The sequence below is a fragment of the Eschrichtius robustus genome, chromosome 6 (assembly GCF_028021215.1).
Source record: "Eschrichtius robustus isolate mEscRob2 chromosome 6, mEscRob2.pri, whole genome shotgun sequence".
NCBI lineage: Eukaryota > Metazoa > Chordata > Mammalia > Artiodactyla > Eschrichtiidae > Eschrichtius > Eschrichtius robustus.
The window spans coordinates 72,945,897-72,955,927 of NC_090829.1; positions in this window are offsets into that span (position 1 = coordinate 72,945,897).

Here is a 10,031-nt window from a genome sequence, read left to right on the forward strand (position 1 = left end):
ATCTTTCTTATCTAGTGCCCCCGACTCCTGTTCTTCATAGGGGTTCTGCAAGGTGGACCAGATTCCTTCCTGCTGGTACCCCATCCCTTCAGGCACTTAGATTTGGGCTTTCTCCTCTCTGCTAAATCATTTCTCGTCCCTCTGTCTACCTCCCATCTTCATATATTGTGGTTTGAAGTTACAGACTTCTCCTCACTTCATCAGACTTGGAGTTTTACTTTAGGTTTTTGTTTTATTTTGTTTTGGAGGTGATTTTCAAGAGGATAATGAGGCGGGTACAATATGGCCTCACTTAACCATCCTGAAACCACAAATCTGACTCTCAGATGGATAGCCCATAACCAATCTCTCCCCTGAACTCCGACAGTATGTTTGAAACTTCTACTTGGTTGTTTTTTTAAAAAAATCTCACATTTGTTTTCAACAAGATACAATTTCTTCTCCCCTAAAAAAAAAAAAAGGACTGCTTCTCTCTAAGCCTTCTGTATCTTAATAAAGGCATGCATCAAATTGCTCTAGCCGAAAACACAAGAGAAAGCTGTAATCCCCTTCTTTTATTCATACCAGCCTTCCTGCAGCCCTTTTCCTTGGCAAGGCCTGGCTGCTACCCCTTCAAAATATATCCTATTCTTTCATTTCTTATTCCACCTTAACTGGTCACCAGTTCAAGCCTACATCTTTCTATCACCTTTTGCCTAAACTGTTTTATCACCTCCTAACTAGTCTTCCTCCTGACACACTTGCCCACCTATACTCTACTTTCTATACAATGACCAGATCATGTCACTTCCCTAATTCAAATTTTCCAGTGTCTTCCCATCACACTTTGGATAAAACCCCATTCCTTCCTGTGGCAGATGAGGCCCTCCTGATGTGACGTCTCATTCTGACCCCACCTCCCTCCCTGGCCCTCCTCTCTGTCCTCAGCTACCCTGGCCCTCTGAGAGTCTTTTTCCTTCCTTGGTGCCTTTGCTATTGCTGTTCCCTCTGCCTGGCATCCTCTTCCCCCAGGATTTCACAGGGCTGTCTCCTCCTTGTTCAGTTCTTGGTTCAAATGTCACCTACTTCCCTGACCATTAGTTCTAAAGCAGCACCTCCCACTCCAGTCACTATGAAATCACCTTTATACCACTCATCACTGTGTAAGATGATCTTGTTTGTTTATTGGTTTATTTCTTTGTTACCTGTCTCTTTCCATTAGAAGATAAGCTCCATGAGGGCAGGGACCATGTCTTTCCTGATCACTGCTATATCTCTAGTGCCTTGAATAGTGTTTGATACACAGCAGGAACCAAATAAAGACTTGTTGAATGACAGAAAAGTTGGAAGCCAGGACTCCTTTGCTATCATACCAGTTCTACAACTTTCAGGCTAGGCCAGCTTAAGCAAAGAACTTGACCTCTGTGAGCTTCAGGTTATCTTATATGTACCATGGGGATAATGGTCCTTTCCTTTCCATCTTTGAGGGCAGGGGGAGGTGGTTGGTACACTGCTGTAAGGCTAAATGAGGTTGTGAAAGTGAAGACCCTCTGTAAGAGCTTGTTTATGAACTGTGAAGTCCTCTGAACATGTACAGGAAGGCTCCCATTTGCATACTTCCCCTGACACTCCATTTATCCCAAGAGGGAGTGGAAGTGAAAGGAGGGCTGGAAACGGAAGAGGGTAACAGGGTTTAATACCCTTATTTCAGAGAGAAAGGCCCCACTGCCATTTGTACAGCAGGAAGCATCTGGGTGGTGTGTCTATAGTTGTTACACATTCCAGACCTGAGGCTAGTGGGGCTCCTGTGCTTCCCTGCAAGCTGAACCCAGAGAGGGCTTAAGCCAACCTGGTGTCAATCTGTGACCAAAGACTTCCTGGATTACACTCACTCAGCTGAAGTCCAGAGCATCTATAGTGTTTGTTGATGACATCTTTTTTTTTCTTTTTCTTTTTTTTAAGAAAAAGAAATCACAGCCAGCACCGTCTGGCACTGGTAAGTGTTATCTCGGTTGGGTCAGGATGGTTCTTTCTCCATTTTGCTAAGATCATTAACCTTATTTTTAATGTTGGCTGTAATTTTTTTAAAGGATTTTTCTACTTTCTAATGAGGCTTTTATTAATCCCCCTCCCTTCTCAGGGTTTCAGCCCACGGATGTGGCTTGAACTGGGAGCTGAGCAGCACATGGGCTAGAACCACAAATCAAATCCCTGCGGCAGCATGAGTTTCCATCAAGCCCCTTTTTACCAACTTTCAAGCCAGACCCAGCCTGATTCCCCTTCCCCAAACCATCTCCCTCCCTTCCGGATCTCTGGTTGCCTGTGGGATGCCCAGTGTGACTTTCTATAGTACTTCTTACAAGAAGTTAAGATTACCACATGGAAGGGGGGGGGGAAGGGAGAGTGATGAGAGTATGGAAGGGATTTTCATAGGATCCTGGTCCTGTAGTTTTTAGAGAGGAGTCTCCTTTCTAGAAGTAGGCAGAGCCTCTAGAACTGGAACCTGAAAATGCTCAGGTGTAGAGGGTAAATGTTTCTTGATGAGGTTAATTGTGGAGAAAAGGGCAGGGAATAGGCTTGGAAATCGAGAATCTCAGGGTCATCAGGAACACCAAGGTCAGGCCATTCGAGCTCCCATCTGTTGCTCAACATTCATCTCATGTTCTCTCACAAGAGGCTGTGCTGGCATACCTCCAGTGACGTGGAGCTCACTACCTCTCTAAGCCTCTCTTTCCCACTCTACGTCCACCTCAGGATTATCCTCCTCGGTCCCACTGAGCAGGGCTAAGGGAACATTTGAGGGCATCCTCTAATCAGATACTGGAAATTTTATGGGCAAAACAATTGCCACAGGGACTGTCAAGTCCCAGGAATTAATTTAGCTTGAAGAAAGGACCAATGTGAGCGCAGAATATTCATTAAATGGGGACACAGAGGGAGCTTTCCTGGCATGAGTGTTGACTTCTGGGCCTCCACCTATCTCCCCTAATTTGGCTCTAATGCTACATCCTCCCAGTTGCTCAGTGCTCTTCCACTGCCCCTCCTTTGGCCCTGGGATTCTATGATGTGGGCAGCTCTGGGCCTCTCTCCACTCTTCCCTCTTGCTCCGAAACCCACTGGTGCCATTTCTCTTCTCTACTCAAGGTGTGAGCATGGTTTTCACTTATTCATGCAATCAAATGACAAAGATTGAATGAGTGCCCACCATGTGTCAGGCACTGTGTCAAAGTGCTGGGGGCACAAGGATGCCAGGGTTCCTGCCTTCGAGCGGTACAGAGATTACTGGCAGAGTTGGAAGATTGGCAAGGCAGCAAGGTTACAGTGGTGTCTGGGCAACAAACCTGTGGGCCCCACGTGACCCAGTCCCAGCCTTTTGTGGCATCCAACATCATGTAGTCCAGCAGCCAAAGTTAAATGCAACAGCAAGGTCCATCTCTATTTATGTTTTGTGAAAAAGGGGAAAGGTGATCCCATTCATAATGCCCTGCCACCAGTGTCATCATCTCTTATACTTTCTGGAAAACTCCTCATGTCTCTACATGCCCCCCATACTCTGGATCCCTCACTCATGACTCTTTTCTTAAAACAGGCCCTAGCACTTCTCTGTCTTTTCCCCCTGATAGTCCAGGCCTCACAGCCGCCTGTCAAGGGGCCCCTGGATTCCTGCTTCCCTCTGCAGGCCAGGCCGGGGACTATAGGATGCTACGAGTCAGAGGGTCCTGGACCTCCTAAATGCCTGCTGCACAGGAGATGGAGCCCTCTGCTCAGTGTGACTGCTTTCTCTTACAAGAAACCCTTGACACACGAAATTCTCCACAGTTACAGAGGGATGCACAAGTGTTGTGGGTGACAGAGGAGGGATATCAAACCTCAGGTTGGGGTTCAGAGAAGCCTTCCTCTGGCCCTGAGCTGAGCAGTCATGGAGGAGCAGGAGATGGGAAAGAAGAAATAGAGCAAGGAGTAGGAAGGGGGCTCTAGACAGAGCCACACCAGACTTCGGGCTTATTTCGGGAAGCACAGGACGGGGCCATTTGTTCCTTCATCTTCAAAGGCTGTTGACTAGAAAGACTGGATGTGGATCAAAGCGAGCTCTTCCCCTGAAGGCAGATCCACAGACGCGAGGCAGCAGCCACTCTCTGCACTTCATACATTTTCCACTTTCTTGCCGCGTGGTACCAAGTGACAGCAAGCACAGGTTTCAGACTCCCCCACTGAGTAGGTAGGTCAAGGGCAGTCACCCAGACCCCACTTGCCTCACCCAGACTATGCCTGGGGGGCTTCCCCCACCCCCTTGGTGACTCCCTAGAATACAAAGATGCCAGGTTGGATTTTATTTTTATTTAGTTATTTATTAAAGTATTGTTGATTTAAAATATTGTGTTAGTTTCAGGTGTACAGCAAAGTGATTCAGATATATATATTTCAGATTATTTTCTATTATAGGTTATTGCAAGACTGAATATAGTTCCCTGTGCTATACACTAAATCCTTGTTGCATATCTATTTTATGTATAGTATTTTGTATCTGTTAATCCCACACTCCTAATTTATTCCTCCCCCCTCCTTTCCCCTTTGGTAAACATAAGTTTGTTTTCTGTGTCTGTGTGTCTATTTCTGTTTTGTATATAAGTTCATTTCTGTCATTGTTTTTTAGATTCCATGTATAAGTGATATCATATATTTGTCTTTCTCTGTCTGGCTTACTTCACTTAGTATGATAATCTCTAGGTTCATCCATGTTGCTGCAAATGGCAGTATTTCATTCTTTTTTATGGCTGAGTAATATTCCATTGTGTATATATATACCACATCTTTATCCATTCATCTGCTGATGGACATCTGAGTTGCTTCCATGTCTTGGCTATTGTAAATAGTGCTGCTATGAACATTGGGGTGTATGTATCTTTTCAAATTAGAGTTTTTGTCTTTGCCAGACATATGCCCAGAAGTGGGATTGCTGGATCATGTGGTAGTTCAATTTTTAGCTTTTTAAGGAACCTCCATACTGTTTTCCATAGTGGCTGCACCAATTTACATTCCCACCAAAAGTGTAGGAGGGTTTCCTTTTCTCCACACCCTCTCCAGCATTTATTATTTGTAGACTTTTTGACAATGGCCATTCTGACTGGTGTGAGATAATGCTTCATTGTGGTTTTTATTTGCATTTCTCTTCTGCCCATTTTTTGCCTGGGTTTTTTTTTTTTTTTTTGATACTGAGTTGTATGAGCTGTTTGTGTGTCTGTGTGTGTGTGTGTGTGTGTGTGTGTGTGTGTGTATGTGCATATATATGTATATACTTTTTTTTTTGGCCATGCCACACAGCGTGTGGGATCTTAGCTCCCCAACTAGGGATAGAACCTGAGCCCCCTGCATTAGAAACGTGGAGTCTTAACCACTGGAACACCAGAAAAGTCCCTGTATATCTTGGATATTAACCCCTTGTTGGTCATATCGTTTACAAATATTTTCTCCCATTCCATAGGTGGTCTTTTCATTTTGTTGATGGTTTCCTTTGCTGTGCAAAAGCTTGTAAGTTTAATTAGGTCCCATTTGTTTATTTTTGCTTTTAACTCTTTTTGTCTTGGGACACTGATCTATGAAAATATTGCTACAATTTATGTCTGAGAATATTTTGCCTATGTTCTTTTCTAGGAGTTTTCTGGTGTCATGTCTTATATTTAAGTCTTTAAACCTAAATTTTGAGTTTATTTTTGTATATGGTGTGAGGGAGTGTCCTATTTTCATTGATTTACATGTAGCTGTCCAGGTTTCCCAACACCACTTGCTAAAGAGACTCTTTTCTCCATTGTATATTCTTGCCTATTTGTCAAAGATTAATTGCCCATGGGTGTGTGGGTTTATTTCTGGGCTCTCTATTCTATTCCATTGATCTGTATGTCTGTTTTTGTGCCAATACCATGCTGTTTTGATTACTGTAGCTTTGTAGTATTGTCTGAAGTCTGGGAGGAATATGCCTCCAGCTTTTATCTTTTTCCTCAGGATTGCCTTAGCAATTCGAGGTCTTTTTGTGGTTCCATATAAATTTTAGGATTATTTGTTCTAGTTCTGTGAAAAATGTCATGGGTATTTTGATAGGGATCACATTAAATCTGTAGATTGCTTTGGGTAGTATGGACATTTTAACAATATTAATTCTTCTAATCCAAGACCAAAGGATATCTCTCCATTTCTTTTCATCATCTTCAGTTTCCTTTATCGATGTTTTATAGTTTTCAGCAGATAGGTCTTTCACCTCCTTGGTTAAATTTATTCCTAGGTATTTTATTGTTTTTTTGACATGATTTTGAATGGGATTGTTTTTTTACTTTCTCTTTCTGATATTTCATTGTTAGCATAAAGAAATGCAACAGATTTCTGTATATTAATCTTGTATCCTGCTACCTTGCTGAATTCATTTATTTCTTCTAATAGTTTTTGTGTAGCGCCTTTAGGGTTTTCTGTGTATAGAGGAGTATCATGTCATCTGCAAATAGTGACTGTTTTACCTCTTCCCTTCCAATTTGAATAATTTTTTATTTCTTTTTATTGTCTGATTGCTGTGGCTAGGACTTCCAATACTATGTGGGATAGAAGTGGTGAGAGTGGGATCCTTGTGTTGGAATCCTGAATTTAGCAGAAAGGCTTTTAGCTTTTCACCACTGAGTACTATGTTGGCTATGGGTTCATCATAAATGGCCTTTATTATGTTGATATATGTTCCATCTAACTTTGGTGAGAGTTTTTATCATGAATATATTTCATCAAATGCTTTTTCTGCATTGATCATATTGTTTTTGTCTTCTGTTGGTGTGGTGTATCAAATTGATTGATTTGTATATGATGAACAATCCTTGCAACACTGGAATGAATCCAACTTTATCATGGTGTATGATCCTTTTTATATATTGTCAGATTTGGTTTGCTCATATTTTGTTGAGGATTTTTGCATCTATATTCATCAAAGATACTGGCCTGTAATTTTGGTTTTTTGTAGTGTCTCTGGTTTTGTATCAGGGTGATGGTGGCTTCATAGAATGACTTTGGGAGTGTTTCCTCCTCTTAAATCTTTTGGAAGAGTTTGAGAAGGTTCAGTGTAAGTTTTTTGTATGTTTGATAGAATTCCCCAGTGAAGCCATCTGGTCCCGGACTTTTGTTTGCAGGGATTTTTTTTTTTTTTTAACAGATTCTATTCACTTCTAGTGATTGGTCTGTTCAAATTACCTGTTTCTTCCTGACTCAGTTTTGGAAGACTGTATATTTCTAGAAACTTTTCCATTTCTTCTAGGTTGTCCGATTTGTTGGCACATAACTGTTTGTAGTATTTTCTTATGATTTTTTGTATTTCTGTGGTATTGATTGTTATTTCTCCTCTTTCATTTCTTATTTTGTTTATTTGTGTTCTCTTTCTTTTCTTCTTGGTGAGCCTAGCTAGAGTTTTATCAATTTTGTTTGAATTTTCAAAAATGACAGCTCTTGGTTTTATTGATCTTTCCTATTTTTTTTTTGATCTCTCTTTTATGTATTTCCTCTCTGATCTTATTTCTTTCTTTCTGCTGACTTTGAGTTTTATTTGTTGTTCTTTTTATAATTATTTTAGGTTGTTTGAGAACTTTCTTGTGTTTTGAGGAAGGCCTGTATCACTATGAACTTCCCTCTTAGAACCGCTTTTGCTGCATCCCATAGATGCTGTGAGCTTCATTGTTATTTGTCTCGAGGTATTTTCTGATTTCCCCTTTGATTTTATTGTTGACCCACTTGTTTTTTAGTAGCATGCTCTTTAGTCTCCATGTGATCATTTTATTCCTGTTTTTCTTTCTGTGGTTGATGTCTAGTTTCATACCTTTGTGGTCAGAAAAGATGTTTGAAATGATTTCAGTCCTCTTAAATCTGTTGAGGATTGTTTTGTGTCTGAGTATGTGGTCAGTCCTAGAGAATGTTCCATGTGCACTTGAACAGAATGTGTATTCTGGGTTTTTTTGGAGGTAGTGTCCTGTAGATACAATTAAGTCCAACTGTTCTATTATGTCATTTATGATCTCTGTTGTCTTATTGATTTTTCTGTCTGGAAGATATGTCCATTGATGTCAAAGGGATATTAAAATCTCCTGTTATAATTGTATTCCTGTTAATTTCTCCCTTTATATCTGCTTGTATTTGTTCTATGTATTTAAGTGTTCTTATATTGGGTGCATATATGTTAACCAGTGTAATATCCTCTTGTACTGATCCCTGTATCATTATATAGTGTCCTTCTTTGTCTTTCTTTATGGACTTTGTTTTAAAGTCTATTGTGTCTGATATGAGTATTGCCTCCCCTCGCTTTCTTTTCATTTCCATTTGCATGAAATACCCTTTTCCATCCCCTCACTTTCAATCTATGTGTGTCTTTCACCATAAAGTGGGTCACTTATAGGCTGCATATTGAAGGTCCATTTTGTCTTTTTATCCAATCTGCCACTCAATGTCTTTTGATTGGGGCATGTAGGCCATTGACATTTAAAGTAATTACTGATAAGTATGTATTTATTGTCATTTTAAACCTTTTTTTTTCCCAGTGGACTTTGTAGTTCTTCTTTGTTCCTTTCTCCTTCTTTTTGTTTTTCCTTCTATGGTTTGATGGGGTTTTTTTTTTGTATTATGCTTGAGTCCCTTTTTTTTTCCAGTTTCTGTGAATCTATTGTAAGTTTTTGATTTGTGGTTACCCTGGTTTTCAAGTATGTTAACCAATAACTGTATCTACTTGCTTTAGACTGGTAGTCATATAGTTTCAAACACATTCTGAGAGATCTACATTATTTTACTCTCCTCCCCCACATTCTGTGATTTTGATGTCCTATTTTACATCTTTTTTCCCATTTTTAAAAAAAATTATAGTTGATTTACAATGTTGTGTTAGTTTCAGTTGTGTTAGTTTCAGGTGTATAGCAAAGTGATTCCATTATACACACACATATATATCTATTTTTTTCAGATTCTTTTCCCTTCTAGGTTATTACAAAATATTGAGTATAGTTCCCTGTGCTATACAGGAGGTCCTTGTTGGTGATCTACTTTATATATAATAGTGTATATGTTAATCCCAAACTCCTAATTTATTCCTCCCCCCTCCTTTCCTCTTTGGTAACCATAAGTTTGTTTTCTGTGTCTGTGTGTCTATTTCTGTTTTGTATATAAGTTCATTTCTGTCATTGTTTTTTAGATTCCATGTATAAGTGATATCATATATTTGTCTTTGTCTGGCTTACTTCACTTAGTATGATAGTCTCTAGGTTCATCCATGTTGCTGCAAATGGCAGTATTTCATTCTTTTTTATGGCTGAGTAATATTCCATTGTATATATATACCACATCTTTATCCATTCATCTGCTGATGGACATCTGAGTTGCTTCCATGTCTTGGCTATTGTAAATAGTGCTGCTATGAACATTAGGGTACATGTATCTTTTTGAATTACGGTGTTCTCCAGATATATTCCCAGGAGTAGGATTGCTGGATCATATGTTAGTTCTTTTTTTTTTAGTCAACAATTTTATACACATCACTGTATACATGTCAATCCCAGTTGCCCAATTCAGCACACCACCATCCCCACCCCACCGCAGTTTTCCCCCCTTGGTGTCCATACGTTTGTTCTCTACATCTGTGTCTCAACTTCTGCCCTGCAAACTGGTTCATCTGTACCATTTTTCTAGGTTCCACATACATGCGTTAATATATGATATTTGTTTTTCTCTTTCTGACTGACTTCACTCTGTATGACAGTCTCTAGATCCATCCACGTCTCAACAAATGACTCAATTTCATTCCTTTTTATGGCTGAGTAATATTCCATTGTATATATGTACCATATCTTCTTTATCCATTCGTCTGTCGATGGGCATTTAGGTTGCTTCCATGACCTGGCTATTGTAAATAGTGCTGCAATGAACATTGGGGTGCATGTGTCTTTTTGAATGATGGTTTTCTCTGGGTATATGCCCAGTAGTGGGATTGCTGGGTCATATGGTAATTCTATTTTTAGTTTTTTTTAAGGAACCTCCATATTGTTCTC